The sequence below is a fragment of the Meleagris gallopavo genome, chromosome Z (assembly GCF_905368555.1).
Source record: "Meleagris gallopavo chromosome Z, MGAL_WU_HG_1.1, whole genome shotgun sequence".
In the NCBI taxonomy this organism is placed as follows: Eukaryota; Metazoa; Chordata; class Aves; order Galliformes; family Phasianidae; genus Meleagris; species Meleagris gallopavo.
The window spans coordinates 53,397,688-53,421,101 of record NC_139435.1 but is presented as its reverse complement, the minus strand read 5'-3'; the positions used below and the strand labels follow the sequence as shown (position 1 = coordinate 53,421,101).

Here is a 23,414-nt window from a genome sequence, read left to right as displayed (position 1 = left end):
TAATGAAATGCTAGGAGGAGGTCACTGAGGGACAGTATCTCTGAGAAGAAGGAAGAGCATGAGATATATGAAGGAGATTAGTGTCCAGTATATAAATAAGATCAACCCAGAAATTAACTGTATTTAGCAATTCCTCATCCTTGCCAGAGAGAGGAGCTTGATATACAGACCTCATGAAGCCGCGATAAAATTAATAATTGCCTCCTGTTATTTAATCCCACTTCATATATATTTATTGCATGCATGCAATAAATGCGTGCAGCAAATGAATTTCAGGTCCTCTCCCCAGATATCTAACATGGTGCAGTGACTACACTGTATAACGATTAGATTAGCTCTAAAAATTTAATGGCGCTATTTGACTTTTCCTAGACACAGAACAACCTTAAACTTTCTTGAAGGTTTGCTGTAATTTACTGATTAAACCAATTGTTTGGACTAGTTGTGTCCCTTGGTGTAAATTTGTGGTGAAGGAAACTGTAATGGCACATCAAACGGATATAAAAACAAAGGAGTCCCCTTCAATTAAAACTCTCCAGACGTTCTTTCTAAGTGGCTGGCATTCCAGATTCAGAGTAATGTTATGCGTGGGGTAGTTGCCTGGAGTATCTTAAAATGACTGCAGGTCTTGTAAACTCAGTGAAGCTAATTAAATGCTCGCACACTGAAATGAATTTCTGATTGCTGCTCAGAAGGCATTGAGGTCAGCTCCTCTTTTCATTGCCCACACTTTATGGCCAATGCCAGATACTAAATAAATCAGATCCTCAGAATCAGGGGCTCTGTGTTTTTGTTCTTCTTATATATTCTCCCACCCGGCTGAACATAATTCCTTATCCGTCTTCATCTCAGCATGAAAAGTTTTCTCTTCTATTGTTTTTCCTCACATAGCACCAGATTACCATGGAGAAGACTATGATATCATAAGAAATGAATGAGCATGTTTCTCACCATGGGTGAAATATACATTCCAGACCTAATAAAGTCAGAAATCATGTAATGGGCCTGGTAAAATGAGCTGCTTAGTTCGTGTAAATATAAATGGTTCTTTAAGGCTCTACTTCAACTAAGCAAGTTCTTAAGCACTTTGCCGAGTACAGAGAGGTATACGAACATGTTTAAGAGCTTTTTATGAATACGGCTGGTATTTAAAGTGGTTTGCTGAATCGGGGCCTCAAAATGTGGAAAAGTTAGATTTCCATACCCTCTCATAAGAAAAGATTTTTTATTTGTAGATTGTCTTTACAGCAAATAAGAACTTCCACTTCCTGCGGCTTTCCACTGCATAATCCTCAAGGCTGGGCTACAGAGAAGAGAGTCCTTTTTTTTTTTTTCTCTCTCTCTCTCTTCTCTCTTCTCTTTTTATTTTTATTTTATTATTTTTTTTTTTTCAGACAGGGCACTTGTTTTATGAATGTGGTATCTGCCTTTGACAAGCAGCAGATGTATGGAAGCCCTGAAATCTGAAACAATAAATACCATTCAGAGTCTCACCACTAAACCTTCTTATAGTACTGCCTTTGTTAAAAGAAACATTTACAGGAATACCATCCCCCCCTTCCCACCCACCTTCAAGGCTAGGATCTGAACCATGTTTTTAAAGTAAAGGTTAAGTACCTGAGGCATGAACAGTTGACATACAAAAGAAACTAAAGTAAATTTATCATTCGTTTGCCAGCTACGAGGTGTGTCGAGGGCTTTTTCTCTCTCTTTGTAACGCATGAGAAAACAAACCTGGGAAGTGTATGCAAGGAATATTTCTTTTCTACACTGGAATGTTAACATTTGCACCTTCTGACTTAATACTGTATATTTCTTTAGAGTCATCAATCTCATGAGAGTCATCTTGCCATCTGTACCAGCATTGCTCCAGGCTTCCATATGAAAGTCCAATCTGGCGGTATAAATACTGGATAATGAAGAGTAGGTGTTAAAGTTTCTGACTGGAAGAAGAGTCTGTGTCTAGGAAGGATCTGAATTTGTGTGTTAAACAAACAGAATCTATGTTAACACGAAGTCCAACCAGAAATAACATGCGTGTTTGTCCTCCTGCCTTCTCTCACAATCCATGCCTGTTTCTAAATTATTTTCTTCAGCTTCTCTGTTTAGGAGAGAATACCCAAGATCCAGGAGAAAAATGTTCTCTGGCCATCCTTTTACACTTTGGAGATTACAAACAGGAGCAAGATGTTGACTTCCTGTAACGTAGGGTTCTTTTTTCCTTCGCTCTCCTTTTGCTCCCAGAAAGCTATAACTACATAGATTAGCAAAACTTTTGCAAGAATGGATGTAAAACAGATTTATCTCAGTGTCAGCTTTATCTGATCCATTCGGTCTTGCAGAGTTTGGATGGTTTCCTTTGTTACAATAACCAGCTTTCAAACATCTATATCCTTAGGGTATTAAATGTCAGCCTCTAGTGTACCGTTCAAGGATAAAAGATTGACAATACTGAAGTACTCTTTTTCTTCTTCTTTTTTTTTTTTTTTCCCCCTTTCCAGCACTAGCAGAGTCTTTACACTGCACACCACTGCTGACCCCAGAAATGACCCACAGGAACTACTGGCGAAAGAAGCGAAAAGATATTTCAGCTTATAGGCATTAGAAACTCTCTTCACTAATAGCCTTTTTGCAGACTTTTCAGATAGATTTCCTGTCATTGTGATGAGGATATATTTGTAACTAGGTCCCTTAAGTAAATGGTCAGTGGATAATTAATTGAACTAACTAGTACTTTCTGTATTGTATTTCCTTTATTATTATTATTATTTTTTTTAATGGAAAAAAATTATCTTCCTGATAGTGCTGTGTCCTCTCTGCTGGATGCGCAACTGTTTTCCACCTATACACTTGCCTCCTTCTGGCTGAGCCATTGCTTGTTCAAATAAAATTCAGGCACTCTTGGAATTGCTAATTTTTTTGTTTAGGTTGGCATCAGAACTGAAGAAGATCAGGGACCAGCCAACATCTTTAACTGTGGTGAGCAGAACTGATGTGCCTTGGATACAGCAAACAAAAACTAGAGGCCAGAAAGATGCCATTTCCTTTTTCCTCTCCTACTGATCTGCCACTAGGACTGCACTGCTCCCTCAGGTAACCTGAGCTTCATTCTACACAGCTCGGAAAGACGTAATGTCCTCTTCTATCTGAAGCTGCTTAGTCTGCCAAATACCTTGTTGTTTACCACATTACTAATGCACTGGTGATCCTGATCACGCTAGAAGCAGCAGCTCAGAAGATAACATTTGGTCCACATCAAGATTGCAGTGTTAGCAGTGAGTAAGGTAGAGAAAAAAATCTGTGTTGGAGTTAGAAGAGACCTTGAAGGGTCACCTAGTCCAACTCCCCTGCAGTGAACAGGGACATCTGCAGTTCGATCACATGCTTAGAGCCCCATCCGACTGACCAGGGATGAGACATCCACCACATCTCTGGGCAGCCTGCACCAATGCCTCTGTACAGCCAGCTACTTGTACAACCTTCACTGTAGAAGACCTTTTCCTTGTACCTAAACTAAATCTTCCCTCTTTAAGTCCAGCGGAGGGCCACAAAGATGGTGAAGGGCCTGGAGCATCTCCCCTATGAAGAAAGGCTAAGTGAACTGGGTCTGTTTAGCCTTGAGAAAAGAAGACTGAGAGGGGACCTGATCCAGGTTTATAAATATCTGAGATGTGGCGGCCATAGTGGTGAGGCCAGTCTCTTTTCAGTGGTACGTGGAGACAGGACGAGGGGAAACGGACATAAGCTGCAGCACAGGAAGTTTCGCACGAATGTGCATAAGAACTTCTTCACGGTGAGGGTGACGGAGCACTGGAACGGGCTGCCCAGGGAGGTGGTGGAGTCTCCTTCTCTGGAGATATTCAAGTCTCGCCTGGACGCCTACCTGTGCGACCTGGTGTAGGGAACCTGCTTTGGCAGGGGGGTTGGTCTCGATGATCTCTAGAGGTCCCTTCCAACCCCTACAATTCTGTGATTCTGTGATTCTGTGAAGATTGAAATCATTTTCCCTTGTCCCATCACCACAGACCCTACTAGGGAGCCTGTTCCCTTCTTTCCTAAAGCTCCCCTTTAGATACTGAAAGGCCATGCTCAGGTCTTCATAGAGCCTTTTCTTCTTTGTGCTGATCAACCCCAGCTCTCTCAGCCTGTCCTTATCAAAGAGGTGTTCCATCCCTAGGACCATTTTTGTGGCCCTCCTCTGGACACAACTCCACAGGCCCATGTCTCTCCTGTACTGAGGACTCCACATCTGGATGCAGTACTCCAGGTGAGGCCTCACCATTGAAGAGCAGAGGGGCAGGATCACCTCCCTGGCCATGCTGCTTTTGATGCTGCCCTGGACATGGGTGGCTTTCTGGACTGTGAGGGCACATTGCTGGCTCGTGTCCAGCTGCCATCCATCAGTACCCCCAAACTCTTTTCAGCAGATCTATGCCCCATCCATCATCCCCTTGCTTTTACTGAAATTGGATGTTGTCTTGACACCGGTGCAAGACCATGCGCTTGGCTTTGTTGAACTTCATGAGATTTACCTATTCCCACTGCTCAAGACTGTTTGAGTTCCTCTGGATGACATCTCATCCCTCTGGAGTATCAATCACACCCCACAGCTTGGTGTCATCAGCAAATTTGCTGAGGGTGCACTCAAGCCCACTGTCGATGTCACTGATGAAGATATTAAAGGATATTGTTTCCAGCACTGGCCCATGTGGAATACCACTTGTGACCGATCTCCATCCAGACATTGAGCCACTGACCACTACTTTTCTGAACTTGATCCAGCCAGTTCTTTGTCCATTGAACAATCCACCCGTCAAATCCATATCTTTCCAATTTGGTGACAGGATGTAGTGGGATACTGTGTCAAAAGCCTTACTGAAATCCAGATAGATGACATCAGTAGCTCTTCACTTGTCCATCAATGCAGTTACACCTGAATTAATAGAAGACTATTAAGTTGGTCAAACAGGATTTACCCTTGGTGAAGCCATGACATATTTGTACCCCTGTGTTTATTGTACTGTATCAAATCTGATCTGCAAATTATTGATAATATAATTATAATTCTGCTTATGGCAGAGTTCTCCTTGGCACTCCTATTGCACATTCTGCAGTCTTCTAAATAAGCCACACCAATGGAAAACTACAGCGAAGTTGAGTTAGATTTACTGCTATTTTTCACTCTTTGATTATGCTCTTAGCACATGGGTCTCTGACCGCTTTAAATATAAGCTTGCAAATGCCGTCCCATAAATGATTTCATCACCTACACAGCTGGATTTGAGACAGCTGTGGTATAGATGATGTTTTTGAGCAAAGTCTTCTTCCTCTCTCAGTGATCCTCATTTTTTCTGTTCCGGAAACACAATCATGACATTCATTTTGCAATCATTGGGATATTTCTCAAAATATATAGAAACAGTTTCTCAATGAATATGCAAACTTCTCCTTTTTCATCAAAGAGTATAAATTACCCATCAGGGAATATTGATAATTACTTTTGTTAATGTCTCTAAAATAACAAATGTGTGAAGCAACAAAAATCCTTTCATTTTAACATTATGAATTCATAGGTGAGAAGCATTGCTTTTTTAAGAGTGGGATGAATGTTGAACATAATTTTCTCCCTGAAGTAGTATCCATGGAACAGACAAAGGAAGGATGGAGCTGGCTGAATTCTTCAGAGATTTTGTTCTGACAATTATTTGCATGTATATTTAAATTTCTTTGTCTCTGCATGTCTTTGTCTCTGTGAGTTGAATGTGTCCACACATCAGTTGCTTTGAGGAATATGTGTGCTTTACTACATCTTTCATTACTTTCTGACAGAAAGAGTATTTCAAAGGAAAAGTCTTAATTCAGGCAGGTTGGTCAGATAAATGTTTTTGTTTGTCCTCAAAATGATGGACGTAAAACATGGACAACATGATCCTTGTCTCACTTATGCCATTGTAAATCAGGGTGAGCTTTGCTGAAATCAGTAGGTATAGCCTACTGTTTAAAACAGACTTAGGAAAATCAGGTATTTGAGTGCTGTGTCAGTCCTTCTTTCTTTCTGGCACTTAGAATCTCCTCTGGACCAAAGCAACAACAACAAAAAATCTATTAAAAAAATTTATTGGGGGAATCAAAATAATCACCTCTGAATTTTAGCTGCAGAAAGTTGCGATCCTTTGCAATTACTTCTCTAGTCAAGATCTTTAAACACTAAGTGTCCGTCCTTACACAGCAGCAGGAGAACATAGCGCACTCCTCCTTGCCTCCCATCCATCCCAGCTGAAGATGTTGCTGCTCTGGTATTTTGCAGTGTTAGACTTGTAGGTGTAGCTGACACAGCCCAAGAGTGCACTAAAGAAATTCTTGATTTGCTAGTGACTATTATTTTAAGTATTTCCTCCAAGGCAAATACATAAGGGGCTTTAGTATGTAGTGTGTGTTTAAGCCTGTCTCTCCCTTTAAGTCTGGAGATAGGTTATTTATAGGAAGCAGACATCTAGGCAATCTTACCCTTTTCTTCTGAGCAATGAAGGCAGCGAAGGTTGCAGTATTAATTGCTGCATCAGCCACTCTAAGATTTAATGTTTTTCCCCATTCTATAGGCAATGTATCTCTTGCATGATTTCCTACATAGTCTTCACTTTCACAGTCATCTGAATGATAAGCAACAATAATGTCTTTGGAATGTTTCAAATCCACGCATCCAAATGATCCTATTTTTAATCTCTAAACTGCTGTAGTGTGTGCTTGCTAGTGCAGTTCTGTTGGAAGCATTATGTTTCCCACCTACATATTTCCTTCAAATCAGTGACAGTGTACCCAAAAATAAATAAATGAATTTACTAGAACTTGACTAATAATACAGAAAAACTACAGGCAATGAAGGGCTCTCCAGATAAAATAATATACTTACATGCACTAGAGAAAACACAAAGTTTTATCAGAATTTGTAGAAAGAAGGTGAATGGCTTTGGGTTTAGGTCACTGTGTTAGAGGTGAAAGTATCTAAATTGTCTTCTCTGCTTTCCCACAGAGTCTCTGAATTGCTTTGGACCACTAAAATATTGGTTTTTTATATTGTGATTATATTATCTCTCCACCTCCACCACCACCTACTACCTCCACTTCGCTACCTATTTAAAAACAGAAAATGGTAGGAAAATCACAAAATTCTGAACAAATTGAACTTTGTAGATAATGTTTAGATATAAGCCGGGGTTTAGCAGCAACTGTGGTTTGGGCATATCGCTTGAGAAGATGGTACAGAGATGGATCTATCTAGTCTGACATCTTGCTACTACTTTCTTGTGCTCTAAGAAGTTCTAAAGTAGATAGATAAGGGCTAGCCTCTTTCTAAGGGAGCATGATGTATTTTTGGTTTTCTTTTTGCATCCTCAGACTAGTTTTCATATATGGTTTTTAGAAGGAGAGAGAGATGATTTTGAATTTCATAGTATGTTTAGCTTACTGTGTCCTCGCCTGCCAGCAAAGTCAGATTTTGGCTAGTGACATCAGCAAAAGAAGTAGTGAGACTTCTATCATCAAAGAATTGGAATATGATGAAGAAATTTACACTGTGATTTTTGAAGAAGTCCAGCACTGTAGGGAACCTTACTGTCCTGATGGCCAATTAGTACTGCTCCTCTGCAGGGTTGCCATTTGATGTCTCCTTTCTTGATGCACAGGTTTGCTTTGCTGCTTTTGTATAAACAAGTGCACTCCAACAGAGTTGCAAGTTGAGCGTGATGCCTAGTTTCTGAGTGATATCGTGTATTCTTATCAGCAGGCAAGAAGTTGCTATTTTGACTATAATTAAGAATCTGAAGTATTTTCCATCTTACCAATTTAGAAACGAGTTGTTGTAATCTGGTTTCATTCAATTTACGTAGAATAGATTTTAGCTCTGTTAACTAGCTAATTCTGGGGGAATTGAAAAGTCCCAGTCCTTGTAAGCACAAGGAAAGAAGACATTGCATTTGTTTGAATTGTGCTTAGCTAACTCCCTCTCTAACTGTGTATATGAGAGAAGTGAGTTTTAGTTCCATGTAAACAGGGAAAGACTTTTACTAAAACCAGGGTGAAATGAAATATTTGCTAATGTTATGTTGGTTTTGAACAGCCCTGCCAACATATGATTTGAAAGGGAAAGGGGAGCAGTGTTAATGATATGCACAGCTCCTTGAATAGCACAGCCCATGACTCTTCCTGAGCCCCCTGTTTGCTCTGTTTCTTTGGTTGAAGTCTGTCTCTTACCCACAGGGCTGTGTGGCAGGGAAGAAAGAAATCTACATCCATTTTCTGCCTGTTCATAAACGATATGTTAGTAGAAGATCTGACCTGATCTCGTTCTGTCTCAAAGAGTATAAATAGTTCCAGGACACTGTGTTGTTCATTTGTTTGTTTGTTTGTTTGTTTGTTTTCTTCAGGAACATCATTTTGTTGAGGCCACAGCTGAAAATTCATTTTCTTCCTTAGCTGTCCTCAGCTGATCCATTGGGATCTTCTGAAGATGAAATCAGAAGTGATGTCAAGCTTCACAGTTGCCATCCTGTGCAGGAATGGCTATGCCTCTTGTGGAGCTTTTCAGGGAATCCTCACACTCCTGTTCCTCCTCCCATGTATCTATAAATTCAGAAGACCTAGAATCATAGAATATGATCGACTGGAAAGGACCCATGAGGATCATTCATTCCAACTCCTGGCTCCACGTAAGATCACCAAATAATCAGACCATATGTTTGAGTTGTGCTGCTTCCTTGCAATTGGATGCAAAGTGCAGTGGGAAAAAGATTCGTCTTTTATTATCCCTGAATTCTAATGCCTAGGGTAAAAGAATGTCCAACCCTTGCCCACGTTTTAGGTGTTGCCAGCAGCTCTGGGAGAGTATGGGAGATAGGTGACTATGATTCTGCTGCTTCCTGTCTGTTACATAGCCAGAAGTAGCAGGTGCACATCCCCTCCACTGCCAGGACACCTCATTATGCAGACATCCCCTGAGGCAGGCAGCTTCCATCATGCTATCCATGCTGGAGCACTGTCTAATAACCATGATCCTGACCTGAATGCTAATGTACCTGTGACTTCAGAATGTTCTGTGCCTACTTCGTATGTTTCTCTTGAGGTTATCAAAGAAAGGTTTTTTCTTCCAGTGGCTGGAAGGAGTCGTAAGAGTACTTTTAGTTATACATGGAATTTTCAGAACGTCTGGCTTGGGTGTTTTCAACTAAGTCATAGTTATGGATCACAAATAATTGTATAATATTGGAAAAGGTATTGGTTTTATGTGGTACTTCAGGTTTCTGCATATAATCTCAGCATTGGTGCTGGACTTGTAGGCAAGCATGCAGTGACAGCTCTGAGCCTTCACATTCAGTGTATGCTTAAACTGTGAATGCAAGTTGTACTGAAAAGATCTAGTAGATCTAGTAAAGGATCAAGAGCTTAAATACTGTATCTACACTAATTGGCAAATGTGGGCTATTTTCTTCAAGACAGTTCTGCCTATTGTCCAGCACTGACGATATTACACGCTTAAATTATTTGATTGTTCTGTTGAAAGCAAAGCAATATGAAAGTTTTACATTGAGAAGCTCTCTTAGTAATGTAAGTAGCTTGTTATATTATGGGTTAAAAGAAGGAGATGCTTCTTGATCAAATAGCGCATATGTTGCTCAACAATGTCTAAATAATTTATTCTGGATTTTGATAAGGGTCACATCCAACATAAGTTGAGGTGGAGATCCTCAGTTGAATTCAGATCAGACTAACAACCTTCCTTAGCTCTTTCCTTTTACCAAATTGAGCATAAGTGGAACTGCAGTGTCTGAGTGAATGAATCTTAATCATAAGACGTTGTTTAGCAGCAAGTGCAAGCAATGGTGAACTCAAACCAGGTACAATTTGGGGTATGTGTATACACCAGAAATAGGCATATGAGTGAGAATAAAAAGTTTTGATTTTTATCTATCACTATGTCTGCAGGCGTTATGTATGCAGAAGAAGTGATAATTAGGTTCCAAGTACAGATGGAGACTCAGAATTCTCTAGGATAAAGCTTTTTACAGGCTTAGAACATCTCAACACTGTTAAGACTGCTGATGTGAATTTTCTGTTTACATCCAACAGGAAGTGTTTCAGTTTTTCTTGTTTGTGCAGATTCAGACAAAACCTTTTATGGTTCTTTGTTTTTGACTCAGCACTGGCAGCTCACTTTTCTGTTAGATGACACTGTAAAGATGTGACAATTCCTGTGGAAATGACATGAACCCTACACAGAGCTTCCATCCTGCTGTAGTTCCCTTCCACAATATTTATGGGTGGCAACATTTTCTTTGATCCTCAGTCCTTTAGAGTAAATAAAAGTAACACTAACTATTGCAGAAAAACACATTCTCCTCTAAATTATATCTTTTTTTGAGGTTAAAAGTATGTAATTTCATGAGGAACACTTTGGGACTTATCCTGCTGTGAAGTCATTGCTCAATTTCTCTCAGCAGCGGTAAGGTGCCCACAGTTCTTAAACTGCTGAATAGCCCCTGTGAAAGTCAAGACACTGGTATTGTGGATGACAGCTGATGCTGATATTGGCACACAGCTCATAGTGCTGTAACAGCTTGAGATTTTGCTTCAGGGTTCCCAGTGTTTGCGTAGTTCATATATGTCAGGCTCCTGGTTAATCATAGCTCACCGTATGGTGAATGCATCCTATTGACTTGACTGATTTTAAGCAATTAATTTTAAAGAGATGACAGTGTCTGTCTTTTGCTATTTTCCCTGCTCTAAAATAATAAACTAAATGCCCATGCTTTGGACCTAACTTCTACTGTAAGTGTTAGGCAAGAAGAGAGAAGAAAAGAGAGAAGACTGTTTTAAAGATGAATGCATGCTTAAAAACAACAAAGAAAAACATTTTCATGAGCCAAAAAAGAAAGAATCAGAATTGGAAAGATGGCCAGGATAACTTAAAAGAATATACAGTGAAAATAAATGAAGCCTAATAAATTCAAAAGGGATTCTTTTTTTGGAGTTGAAGGTTTGAAAAGCGAATACTGATTTTTGTGGAAGATTTATAGGCAGGACACACTGCCAGTCAAATGCGGAATAGTTGGAAGGAGAATGATTTTACTGAGTCAAATTGAGAGGCTCCAGCTCTACTAGTTGTCCTGGAAAAAGTAAAGAAGGGACACAGAAAGGAAGAAACTGGTTAAACAGCTCATTGGGTTCTAGTGGCTTATTATTACTATTATTTTTTCCAGGAAAATTATTAGGAAGTTGAAGGAAAGTCATAAATTGTCAGGAAACAGGCTGCTGGAAGGATAGTGCAAACAACATCATAAAACTAACTGCCTACAGAAGACAGTTTCATGTATTAATTACAGGTGTGCTGCTGAACTCAAGCTAAGATGTGAGGGATTAACAATGTAAAGGAGTATTTTCCCTGCCCCCTTCACCCCTCTTTCCTCAGTTTCAGACTGGCTTTGTCTGAACTATACAGTGATTCTGACAGTCTTCCTCTATTTTGGCTCCAGTTGCTACCTCCACCCCTAGCCTGGCTCAACCACCTTGTTATTAATCACGTTTGTCTGAGTGCCTGGAGACACCCAAGAAAGCTCAGTCTTCAGCTATTTGAAATCTGAGGGCTCTTCTTATTTTGGATCAGTCCCAGCTTCTCTTCCCTGACCACCAGCCCAGATGGAGATCATCCATCTCAAAATGTAATTTTTAAAGACTATATGGAAGTTTGAGCATAAACCTTTGATTAGAGCTGGCTAATACTGACCCACAAATAACTTTTTTTTTTTTTTTTTGCGGACAACATGTATATTTCTGTGAGAATGTGTGTGTGTGTGTTTCTCTGTGCATATTGTTTTTTTGGTGGTTTTGTTGTTGGTTTTTTTTCCCTCTGATAGAAATTCCACTTTCTTTTCAAAATGTTCCTTTTTTGTTCCCCCTGAATGAATTACTTTCCTCTTTTCAGATACCTGAAATGGGAGGGACAAGAGAATTCTTAGAACCTATTTTGAACTTTTCCAAGAACACCACAGGTTTTTGTTCACTATGCCTGAAATGCATCAGCACACAGAGACAAATTTCCCTCCCACCTTGGAAGACATTGCCATGTCCTTCCTCTACTTACCCTTTATTTTTCACAGTTTTTCAGCTACATATAGTAAGTTAGGTTCTCTTACCTTTTACTCATACATCAACTCATACATCATACCTTCCAACATGCTTATCTTTATCGCTGTTCTTTGTATTTGCTCTGTTTTATTGGCATCCTCTTTATATTGAGTTGTCCAAAACTGATCACAGTTTTCCAAGAAGGGCCTCACCAGGACTCTGTGCAGAGGAATTATTACCTCTGTAGCCCTGCAAGTAATTCTGCTCCACATCCCAGTATGGTATTTGCCTCTTTGTGCTACAGTCTCTCACTGTGAGCTCATATTTAATCTGTCATCCACCATCACTCCCTAAATAAGTCCTGCAGCACTTCCGCTTTAGTAATAAAAACACAGAGAAATGTTTGACAAAAAAGTAAAGTTATCCCCTTGAGTGATTCTTTAGAGAAAACCAAGGTTTTCGTATAGCTGCAAAGACACTGTAATGCAACCTCATGCCCTGCTTCCACATATCGGATTTTGCAACTCTAATGCCAAGAGTCAAAACAGATACAGCATTTCCTATTTGTACATTTTTTCTGAACGTTTTCTGGTAGCAGCCCTGGACTACCCAGAGCATTGATACAGTGGAGAAATGCCACATCTACTTTTAGAATTCATATCTACTAGATTTAGAGTGCAGAAATCCTGCTGTGCTTTATGGAGTTTGGATGTATGTGCTGTGAATGTTGCTTCAGTTACTTGATATTTTACGGAAATTGAGTGAATGCTACTGTATATGGGCAAAACTGGGACATGTCTTGACTCACAATTTTTACCATCTCCAGGTTTGGAGAGTTCTTCACTCTTCAGACTGGATTCCTTTCAAGAACTGCCTGTCTTTCTTTTCTCCTGCTGAATTTATTTGGAAAAACTTTGTTGATATATGAATTTGAAAAGCTCGCAGAGTGTTTAATCTCCTTTTTGGCCAATGATTTATTCTTCCAGAACAAAAATCCTCTCCTTTTTAGTCCATCTGATTATTCAACCTAATTAATAATTAAAGAACACTACTGAAGATTTATAAACACTGTTTGGGGAAATAGTGATGAGCACCTATTTACCTTCAGAGGGCTACAGGAATTACAATGTGTTAAGTTGTAGTATATTGCATATGAAGATAGTCTGTTCTTTTAGGACTCAGCCATATACTGTTTCTTTATGTATTGTGAATCAACCTAAGACTGTTAAAATAGCAACACGTCTTTCCTTATTTCTAAGATCTGATTGCCTCTTTCTCTGTTGTTCTCCCTGAAGGAAACCAAGCATCACAAACTGCAGATGAACGTTTCTTGGAAATGCCCAAACAGCCAAGCAAAAGAACTGAATATCTCAGGAAGAAAGACCCTATAAATATTGCAGAGCACAAGCATTCCTAAAGGGCTTCCTCATTTCCAATTGTAGCATAGGAGCACATGCTTACAAGGCACACCACCCTGAAATTGATAGGAGCCTTTCAATGTGGACTACGTGGTTTGTGTACTAAGCCTCCAGGTTCCTGCACTGAACTCTTGTTGCTACAAAGAGCTTTTAAAATTACATTTAAATTGGAAATAGGAATCTTCTCAGTCCCAACATTGGAGTAGAGTTGTTATTTCCCATGCCTGTCTTCTCTCACTCAGGAAGCTGCTGCAACCTGAAACCTTCTGATTGTTCCTCCTTCAAATGCCTCTCTCAACTGCCTGAACTCAACTATTTCCCTGTGAAAGGAGGGAAAATATGGGAATTTAGGCAAGCAGAACAGTCCTCATGCTCAGCCTAAAGAAGAAAGGTCAAGAGGGGTCTGATTTTCCCAGCCACTGAAAGGTGTTTACCTTCTCCCTTGGTTTTGGCACAGGAACCTGTAAAACATAACCCTGAATTCAGAAAACTGCTAAAGCAAAACCAAGGATTAAAGAGTGTCATCAGGTGTGCTTTAGGGCTCACAAGGAGGCACATTTCATCAGTTCAATGTCATATGGCCAGATAGTGGGGAGGCTACTTCTATATACAGCTGTGAACAGATCTGGAGTTTGAGGAACAGAAAGAAATTTTAGATGCTAAATCTGCTCAGCTTAGTAGAATGGTAAACAAGAGGGAACTTGTTATAAATATATGGGTTATATATATACTAGGGTGGGTTGAGAAAGAGCATTTTTAGTGAAGAACAGAACCTGTGATGGGAAGAATTAATTACAAGCTCTTTGTAGACACCTTTTTCTTACTGAAAATTAGGTGAAAATTCTTAACTACTAGAAGAAGAAGGTTCTGAAACAGCCTCCCAGGAGGGAGAAGTGTGCAGGGAAAAGCTCAGATAGAGTTCTGTCTAATTGTAAGAAGTATTATGTGAATTGAGATTTTTTGTCTGGACTTGAGAAGTGGTCTGAAGCAATGTGAATCAGAATGCATGGGTGACTTCTGGATGCTGTCTGTTTGTATTGATTCAGTTGATGTGAATGTGATGCATATGGCACTTTAAAACACTGAGAAGTTCGTCTCCTAAGTATTTATTAAGGTTTTCACAGAAAGGCAGTGTGATCAAAGTTGCAAACTGAGTCATGGTCACGTAACTTAAACAAGAACCTTGTTTGGATCCTGTTTGGAAGAGGAAAGAGCACTGGCATTTCTGTCTTGACTTTGAATGGGAAGTCTTGAGAGGTCCAGTGTAAAGGCAACAAGTCTGGTTGTCTGCCTTCACTTCGTAACCTTAAACTCAAATTAACAGTTGTCCTACGTGAATCAAAACATCAGAGTGGTTCCTAACTTTAAGCCTTAAAAGGAGAATGGCAATGTGGGGAACTCACAAACTCACACTGTCACACTCACAAAGTAGATAGCAGGAGTAAGTATGTGTGTTTTTTCTTGATTGGATAGGATGTCATCTGAAAATAAAATCCAACAAGTGAAGTATAGTGACCAAAAAAAAAAAAAAAAAAAAAAGCAAGGAAAGACAACTGTTTACTGAGTATTTTGCAGTGAACACCATACCGAGTCCTCCCAAATCTGAGGTCCTTCCAGTCTTTGTTTGAAACTAGTAGTATGGATTTCCTTACTGAAAAATGATTTTCCTCTGGGAAACTCATTGCAAGTGTCTGGAAGGAGAAGTTTCTTGGCCACGTATCATGTATTGCAGATGATCTGGAGCGGGACCTTTCCTGGTCATGTACCTTGTAGTGCAGATGATTTGGAGCAATATGGAGTTGCTTTGATTTCCCCCTTATCGGGGAACGTATCAGGACTCAAAAATAGAGCAGCTCTGACCATTACTGCTCTATTGCAGGCATCCAGTGATGTCTGCCAAAGGCTGCATTCCCTTGCAGAGGTCTGCAGCTGCACAGGACTTACTATAGGATGAGATTATATGTTCCTGCACAGTGCTCTTCCTTGCACTTCAAATACAGCTACTGTCAGGAACTGGACAATGTGAAAATCTCTCACTTCTTTTAGTTCAGTCTTTGGTAACTTCTCTCACCACCATTCCTTTCCTAGTTTGGAGACAGTTTGGAGCACTTCCTTCTTTTGTTTATTTCGCTAGGGAACAAATGGTTCATTTCCCTCTGTCCCAGCTGCACTGAAAGGTTTTCTAGCTTCTCCAGAATATATTATGCAATGCTGCAGAACAAGTCCTTTTTACTTTTCAACTCTGTGCCTTTACCATGTATTGTAATCTGTCTGCTCTGATTAGGTTCATCCTATAGAATCTCTGCCAAATTCTGTTTTATGCAGCAATGTTTAGTCTTCAGCCTGGGAGCTATGTACAGTCCTTTTAAGATGTTCATACATCAATATCAGTCTTGACTAATCCTGAGAAGCTTTGGACGGCAGGAAGAAGAAAAGCTTGAGGTTAGCTATACAAGTTTCAGGACAAACACTGCATTCTACTCTGGCTAAACTTCCACTGCTATCAATGAACATTAGGTTTGAGACTAGGGCTGCAGATTTTGTTTCTGATGTAGTTGTACAGAGCACTGTCTCAGCAAGGACTGGATTCTACTTCTGTTAGAGAGCTCCACTGTTGATTTCAGTAGGGACTCTACAACCCCACATTTACACAGAATATATAGCTTAGACAAAAATAGATTTTACCCATCTAATGCTTCTACATGAGAAAAACAAGACTTCCAGCATTTTATTTTCCATAAATATAGGTGAATTCCATATCAGCATGATTCTGACCTTAGTGATGAGAGAAACCTGTTGTTCTCTAATGAACATTTAGGGCATGTGGAATCCTGGCAGGCTGATGCAGTCCTACACACACAGTCACAGAGATCCCAGAGCAGCCCTGGAAAAACTATATCATGAGAAACTGCATAACTTTTTTTTGGTTTTTTTTTTTTTTTTTTTTTTTTCTTTGCTTGTTTGTTTGTTTTGCTTAAAACATCCGTCTGAGGAGAAACTGCAGACATTTTCATGTGAGAAACCACCTTAATTTTGTGACTGAGTATAACTGTGAGGTCTTTGCTGCCCACAATGCCCTGTGATAAGAAAGGATGGGTAACATCGCTGCCAAAGGCTTGGGGAATTAAGAAGCCATGGTTCCATGGGAGTTGTGTTGGCTGAGAAGGCCACTTAGCAAATTCCTTACTTGAGCATTCAAGGGCACTCTCTCGCAACTCGATCCTCACTTTTCCAAGCGCACGGAGGAGAAGAATGTTTCACTGTCCAGAAAGCACCCGGGCCTTGAGATAAATGAGAATCGAAACAAACGTTTCCATTCATATCAGGGGCCCCTCCTCACTAGCGTCCTCACTGATCTGTAAAAACCTTCTTTGTAAGTGGTTTCTAAAGCATAATCTGTGCTTTTAATACTGTTTGATTGAATAATTCCAATGTAAGGTTTGTTTTTTAAAGGTTTTCAGAAGTGTTGTAAGAAGCAAAAGTTTTTAATAGAAACCTGAAGCCACTGACTGAGGAAAATTTCCTCACGACTATTCCTGTTGTGGAGAAAACTGGAGGAAAATCAAGTCCAAAGCACTAAGGGTCATGTGAATAGTGAGAGTGGAATTCAGGGGCTTCGTTTCAGTAATTGCGGTGAAATTGCTCCCAGCAGAGGCAAGAGGAAGAGAAATTTTAAAGGTCCAAGCAGACAATAAAAGATCTCTGTGCCTTCCTAAAGCACCAAAGGAGACGTGAGTGCAGAATAAGCTTACAGAAGAAGGACTTTCCTTTTCTGGAACAAATTTCTCTTTTTTTCTCACACCCAGAAACTCATCAGAAACTGAGTGTGCTTTACAGGGAGCTGGGTTGGTTTTGTCTAAAGCCCAAGAGAGAGCTAACAGATCCAAAATGGTAAAAGTGAAATAAAACTTAAGTATGTGTATTGGGGGGGGAGGGCAGATAGTTCTTCCTTCCTTCCTTCCTTCCTTCCTTCCTTCCTTCCTTCCTTCCTTCCTTCCTTCCTTCCTTCCTTCCTTCCTTCCTTCCTTCCTTCCTTCCTTCCTTCCTTCCTTCCTTCCTTCCTTCCTTCCTTCCTTCCTTCCTTCCTTCCTTCTATCCTTCTCTTCTTTCCTCCCTTCTATCCTTCTCTTATTTCCTCCCTCCCTCCCTCCCTCCCTTCCTCCCTCCCTCCTTCCCTCCCTCCCTTCTCTTCTTTCCTCCCTTCTTTCCTCCCTTCTCTCCTTTTCTCCTTTCCTCCCTTTCTCTTTTAAAGAGAGTTTAAATTGATCTAGTGAAAAGTCACATTCACTCTTTGGTGAAGTTGCAGACCAAGGTTATGTTGCAACTACAAAGAATTTGGAAAACAATATGTAGTCTTGAAAAATGAACCATTCCTTCACATATATAACTTAGCATATCATCCTCGATCATAATTATAGACAGATTTGGATTGAAGCGATTATTGAATGCATTGTCCTTAAAGATAATCAGGGACATGACCACTAGTGACACTGTGATGGAAAGGACTAAACAGTGCAGTTCATCATCTCAGCCCTTGAAATGGCTGAGATATGCAAAAGTGCACATTTTGTCCAAGGGGTATAAATAGTACAAAGGGAAGAAGAAGGGACAAAAAAAAAAAAAAAACCAAGAAAAGGAATCAGGTGGCTTTGCAGACTGCTGTGTTTGAGGAACAATTTGACAGAGACAGAGCAAGATGATGATAACTTGGAAAAAGTATAATTTGTCATGATTACCTCTTTTTTTTTCCTTCCTCCTAAAGCAGTACAGTTTGCAGTTTGCACCCGTTGCAATTTATACCTGGGTAAAAAGATGGCTTGGGTAAAAGATAGCTTACTTGGGAGCATACTTGGGTAAAAGATAGCTTAGTAAAGTAAAGTATAATTTAATCCCTTCACTTATCTGGGTCCGCACTAAGTATTTTAGGTGTCTAGAAACCTCAGTTAATGAAGCCCCTTGCAAAAGTCCATTTAATGCCTTGTGGGTGGGATTCATTTCTTGAAGGACATCAAATAGCAGAGAGGGGATATTTCTGAGCGCAGTATGATTCAGATAATGCTATACTTCTTCATCCTGAGGCAAATGCCTCGTATACATGTTTCTTCTGCACTTTCATTAGTCAGCCCTGTCCACCTCTATAATTTTTCTACAGACAAAAACCATATATTTTATAAGTAATATGAACAGCTGATTATGTTGCTCTTGGCTACCGATGCTTTCACTTTGCAGGCTATTCTGTCTAAAGGTAATGGCACTGATGCGGCTGTCACTGTATATAAAGATGCATCTGTGAAAGAGGTCAGAGAAAATAGGGAGTTTATAATCCTGGGATCCTGGGCAGTTTAACTATCAGCTGGGGGATATGGCAATTGCCTGTTACTCTGCATTACTGTACAAAGGGGAAGAAAAACTCCTCAAAGGATATGGGTGATTAAAATGAACATCGTTTTTCCTCTTCAAATTTAATTTGTTTTTTTTATGTATCACTACTTCTGTGAATACTCATATTTATTTTGAATGTATGAGACATCATTTATCTGCAGTAATTTGTCAAACAAGTAGCACATACTTCAGGCTTTGCAGTTTATCAATAAAGCCCAGCTGTACATTTTAACCATCTATTTCATAACTCCCCCCCAAAATCTACCTAAAGAAATCTTTGGCACCAAGAATTTGTAGAGATCTCCTGAGTTCTTTTGGCTCTGGCTGGGAGAACAATTTCTTATAATTTGAGTTCTATTTAGATATGGAAGCATAACTTTTAAAATATTTTTGCTTTTTTCTCCACAGTTTTAGTTCTGCATCTTCTTCCTAACCTGAGAGAGCAGTGTGCATTATCTGACATCAGTAGGATAATGCACTGGAGGTGCTATGCCATACTCTGAATACTTGGACCCACGATATGCTCTTTAAAAGGCTTCAGGAGACATATTCCACTGCTTAAAAGGTTGCAGCATATCCAGTACACTGAAAACAATCTTTAGCTTATCTGCTTTTCATTCCAGGCTCTCTCCCATTTACTTGATCTTCTCATTTTCTGCTTCTGTACCTCTTCCACCAGCATGATTATTTTGGGCACTAACTGCCACTCAGATGCAGAATAGACCTTTTAATTAAATAAATGGAGTGTCCTGTTTCCTCCTTCCTCCATGCCTACACCAAGCAGTGAGCCTTCCATGCCTAGCAGGCCTCTGCAACACCTCTATGAACATCCCAGCCAGAAAAAATATCAGAAAATTTCAGATCCTGTTCTTGATGAGTGCAGTAATGTATGTTTTGCTTGAGAACAGTCTTTCCTTGTGGACATCCTCGGCAAGGATCCTGAGCACAGATATGGGCTGCTGAAGCATCTCGAAAGGGCTATCTCAGTGTCAGATCAGTGGCCTTCTCTAATTTAGAGCTGCCTGCAAGCTGTGAAGCAGCTTTCTCTGTGCCTTTTTCCTTTCCACATATTTGCCTTGTGCTCCAAGGCTCAGCTCCATGGAGGCATTTGAGCTCCTCACTCCTTGATACCAGTGTGAGCTACATGCCTACACAGGAAATAGATAGCAAACATCTGTTGCAGATCCTGAGATTCTGAATCTCTCATTACCATGTGTTGATGGTGACAGAATTGAAAGGGGCTTTCAGGCACTACTGTGAAGCAAATGTTTTGGTGGCCTGAGGCTGCTGAGATTTTGCTCCGCTCTGTGGCATTTGAAAATGGTACAGAAGAACGTCCTGTTTTACGGAGCGTGAGGTACATTGGTCCCAGTCTCCCTGCTGAGATGGGGCTGGGAATGCAGTGGAGAAATTGATTTTTCAATACTTAGTTTTACATACTGAGCTCCCCTCATGCTGGAGTCTGGATCATGTGTTGCTAATGGCGGAGACACTAAGTGTGTAGGGGAAAAGCCCTCCTTATGGCAAGCCACTGACTTGGGAGAATGTGCTATTTATTGTGTTATTTTTCTTACAGTTTTCCTTGTTACCTCACTCTTTATTTATTTTCTTCTCTTTTGGTATCTCTTCATTCTTCCTTTCCTTTGCTCCTTCCTTGTTGAGGAAAAAAAGTAAGCAATGGACCTTTTCCCTTATTTATTTATGAATTCGTTCTTGTATCATCCAGCTAAGCATCCAGTTAAACAATATGCACTCAGAAAGGGTTATTGAAAGTAACCTCTACATGTTAAGCCTCTGGTTCACGTCTGAAATTAGTTCCAGAGCAACAGAGGGAGGCTTTTGGCCTTGAACTGTGACATTTGCTGTGTTGAAAGAGACTTTTTATTTTTACAGTCCTTTTAACCTTCTGCTAGCTCATGGCCTGGATCTCCAGTCCTCCACAGATAATCCAGTCACTCATGCTTAGACAGAGCTAGAAATGTGCTTGAATGATGTCCCACCGGGACACATCTCATAGATTAGTGAAAAGGTAAAGGGATAAGCCAGATTTTTTGCTGGTGATGCCACCCATAGTCCTGTTTGCGCTTGTAAGGCCCACTTCTGTAATAGTGGGGCTTGTTCTCATGGCCTACCATGGCAATAAGACCTCCTTGTCTTTAGAAAATCCTCACTGATTTCAAAAGCTTTTGATGTTGGTGTTTCCAAGAAGGGATGGCATAACTTTATACTTCCTTTTAACCTCACTACAGTAGTTTACCATTCTTTAGGAGTTGGGTTTTTGAGTTTTTCTATTGTTCAGTCTTGAGAGTAACAGCCATAACCAGAAGTTGATAATTATTTTTTCTCTGAAGAGGTATGTCAGCAGTTGTTAAAACTGATGAAGTTTAGACTGGACCACTTGAGTAGAATCCACTTAGCTTTTTAGTTGCAGGGACATAAAACACTTGAACATGTGAAAGAAAAACTGTTGTTTTATCTGCAAGTAGCTTCATTGCTAGATATGGCAACAGGGAAGGGCCAAGTTGTACAGCATAAACTCATACTGCTACCTGAAGCCCTAGTTTAGGATTTGGGCTTAGGAAAATATGTCAAATGAGATACAGAATAATGTGGCTTCTTTGGATATTGATGTCCCAAATAATACTTGGAGAAGACTGAACCTGAAATACAATCTGGGGCTAACCTGCCCTCTTTATCTATTAATTATTTGGATGAAAGCTGGTCAAAATGGAAATTGAGGTCAGTGTCCCGTTTTACTAAACTCGTTGCAGTAAGTGCTCTTCAAACACATTAGTAAATGCTTTATCTTGAGAGTTTATGATCTAAAAACAAAAGAAGTATTATGGTGGGTGAGAAAAAAGAACCAAAATGGCATGGAAGTGGTCAATGGAAAGAGCTGCAGAATAGTTTGTTGTTATTCAAGTTTATTTCAGTGAGATGGAAACTCTGTATTGTTTAGTTATGTGTGATCTATTCAGACAAAGATGATTCTTTCACCAATCTTCTGATGCCGAGCCTTGGATAGTATCTCTTCACCCTTTCAGCAGGTACTGGAGGAATGCAACTCATTCCTAAATGTGCAAACAGAGGGAGGAAGGAGGAATTATCGTCTGCTATGGAATGTTGTCTGGCATGCTGACTCCTGTGCGTGCACGCACGTGCTCACACACACACTCATTTATGTACACACAAAGAGACCCAGAAGTTTCTCAGCCTCACACTAAGCCTCACAAAAGGAGTGTGTGAATTCTATGAGAGAGTAGTAATGATTTGATGGAGAATCCAACAACAGCTTGTGTATCATATTTGTGTTGGATGCTCAGGTTTCCAAATTGAATTTGAAAATTCGACAGGAGTTCATGTTGTCTGCTGATCATCTGTTTAGGGAGGAAGGAGACCATAAATGACAGAGGAAAAATACTTGCAAGCAACAGTAGTAATTAAAATCCAGGATTTAAGCATTACTACCCCTCCCCCCAGTCAGATTTGTCTAGGGAGAAGATAAATAACTTCAACTGCAGTCTCCATGCTTGTTCAAGATCTGAAATGTTTAAACCGGGTCCCAAAAGCCCATGCACATTTTTAATCAAAGCCTGCTCTTTTTTGTTCCATTTTCTACATAAATGTCCTGACTTGATAGAACACCAAAACCTCATTAAACTGCAATCTGTACAATACAAAAGATGGAAAATGAGCAATGCTATTTTAATTGTTGCAACTGTACACATACTGTGTTAGACAATTCATTCCCAGGTTCAAGGTTACACATGGCATCATAAGGAGTTCATCTCCTCCCCCCCTTCCATTGCTAAGCAGGGCTGGATTCTTGCCAGCACAAAAGAATCTGTAGTCAGCTCCTTCAAGAATGAAAAATATTTTTTTTTTTTCCCCCTGCAGGAAAAACCTGAAGAAAAGCAGACAGCTGCTAACTAGTTGTCTAGCTGTCTATTTGTGGACATTTTCTTTCATCTTGTCATACCTTTTGTGCTGTTTGAAATGTTTGGAGCTTAGACTTGAAGAACACTCAGTGGATTCCAGACTTGTATTAAAAGAAAGAAAAAGAAAGGCAGAAAAGTTCTGACAACAGATGTGTGTGTTTGTGTGTTGGAGCCACATCATTCCAAGCATCAGCTAGAGCATTGATTTTATTTTCATCTGAGCGAAGGAAATTTTTCAGACAAGAAAATATACTGTAATAATGCAGCTTGTAAGAAAAACACATACATCTAGAATACAAGTAATAGGGACGTGTTGTGAAACCTCTGCAGAACAACTAAAGGCCGGTTGGTCAATCACATCTGCTGCTCTTGTGGTTCTCCTCTTCTGTTTTCACAGAATGGGGAAAATCAATCTCTCACTAGGCAGTTTTCCTTCTCTTTGCCATCTAAGCTGCTGGAAGAAAGTAAGGCAAAAGTCTAATTAATGTCACCGATCTTTGATGAGCTTTAGATCAGGCTGTACAAAATGTGCTAACACTTCTGCTTGTCTTTTGCTATG

The 23,414-nt window shown here is 40.0% G+C and overlaps 1 long non-coding RNA gene across 2 annotated transcripts in view; it reads left to right on the top strand.

Moving 5' to 3' along the window:
* Window positions 1-3,133, top strand: part of LOC146542288 (uncharacterized) — a 45,837-nt gene extending 42,704 nt beyond the window's left edge. The window contains exon 3 of one of the 2 annotated variants that reach the window (XR_014880517.1): window positions 2,928-3,133. This is a non-coding gene — a long non-coding RNA (uncharacterized LOC146542288). The other variant, XR_014880516.1, reaches the window with a different exon arrangement.
* Window positions 3,134-23,414: the final 20,281 nt, after the last annotated feature.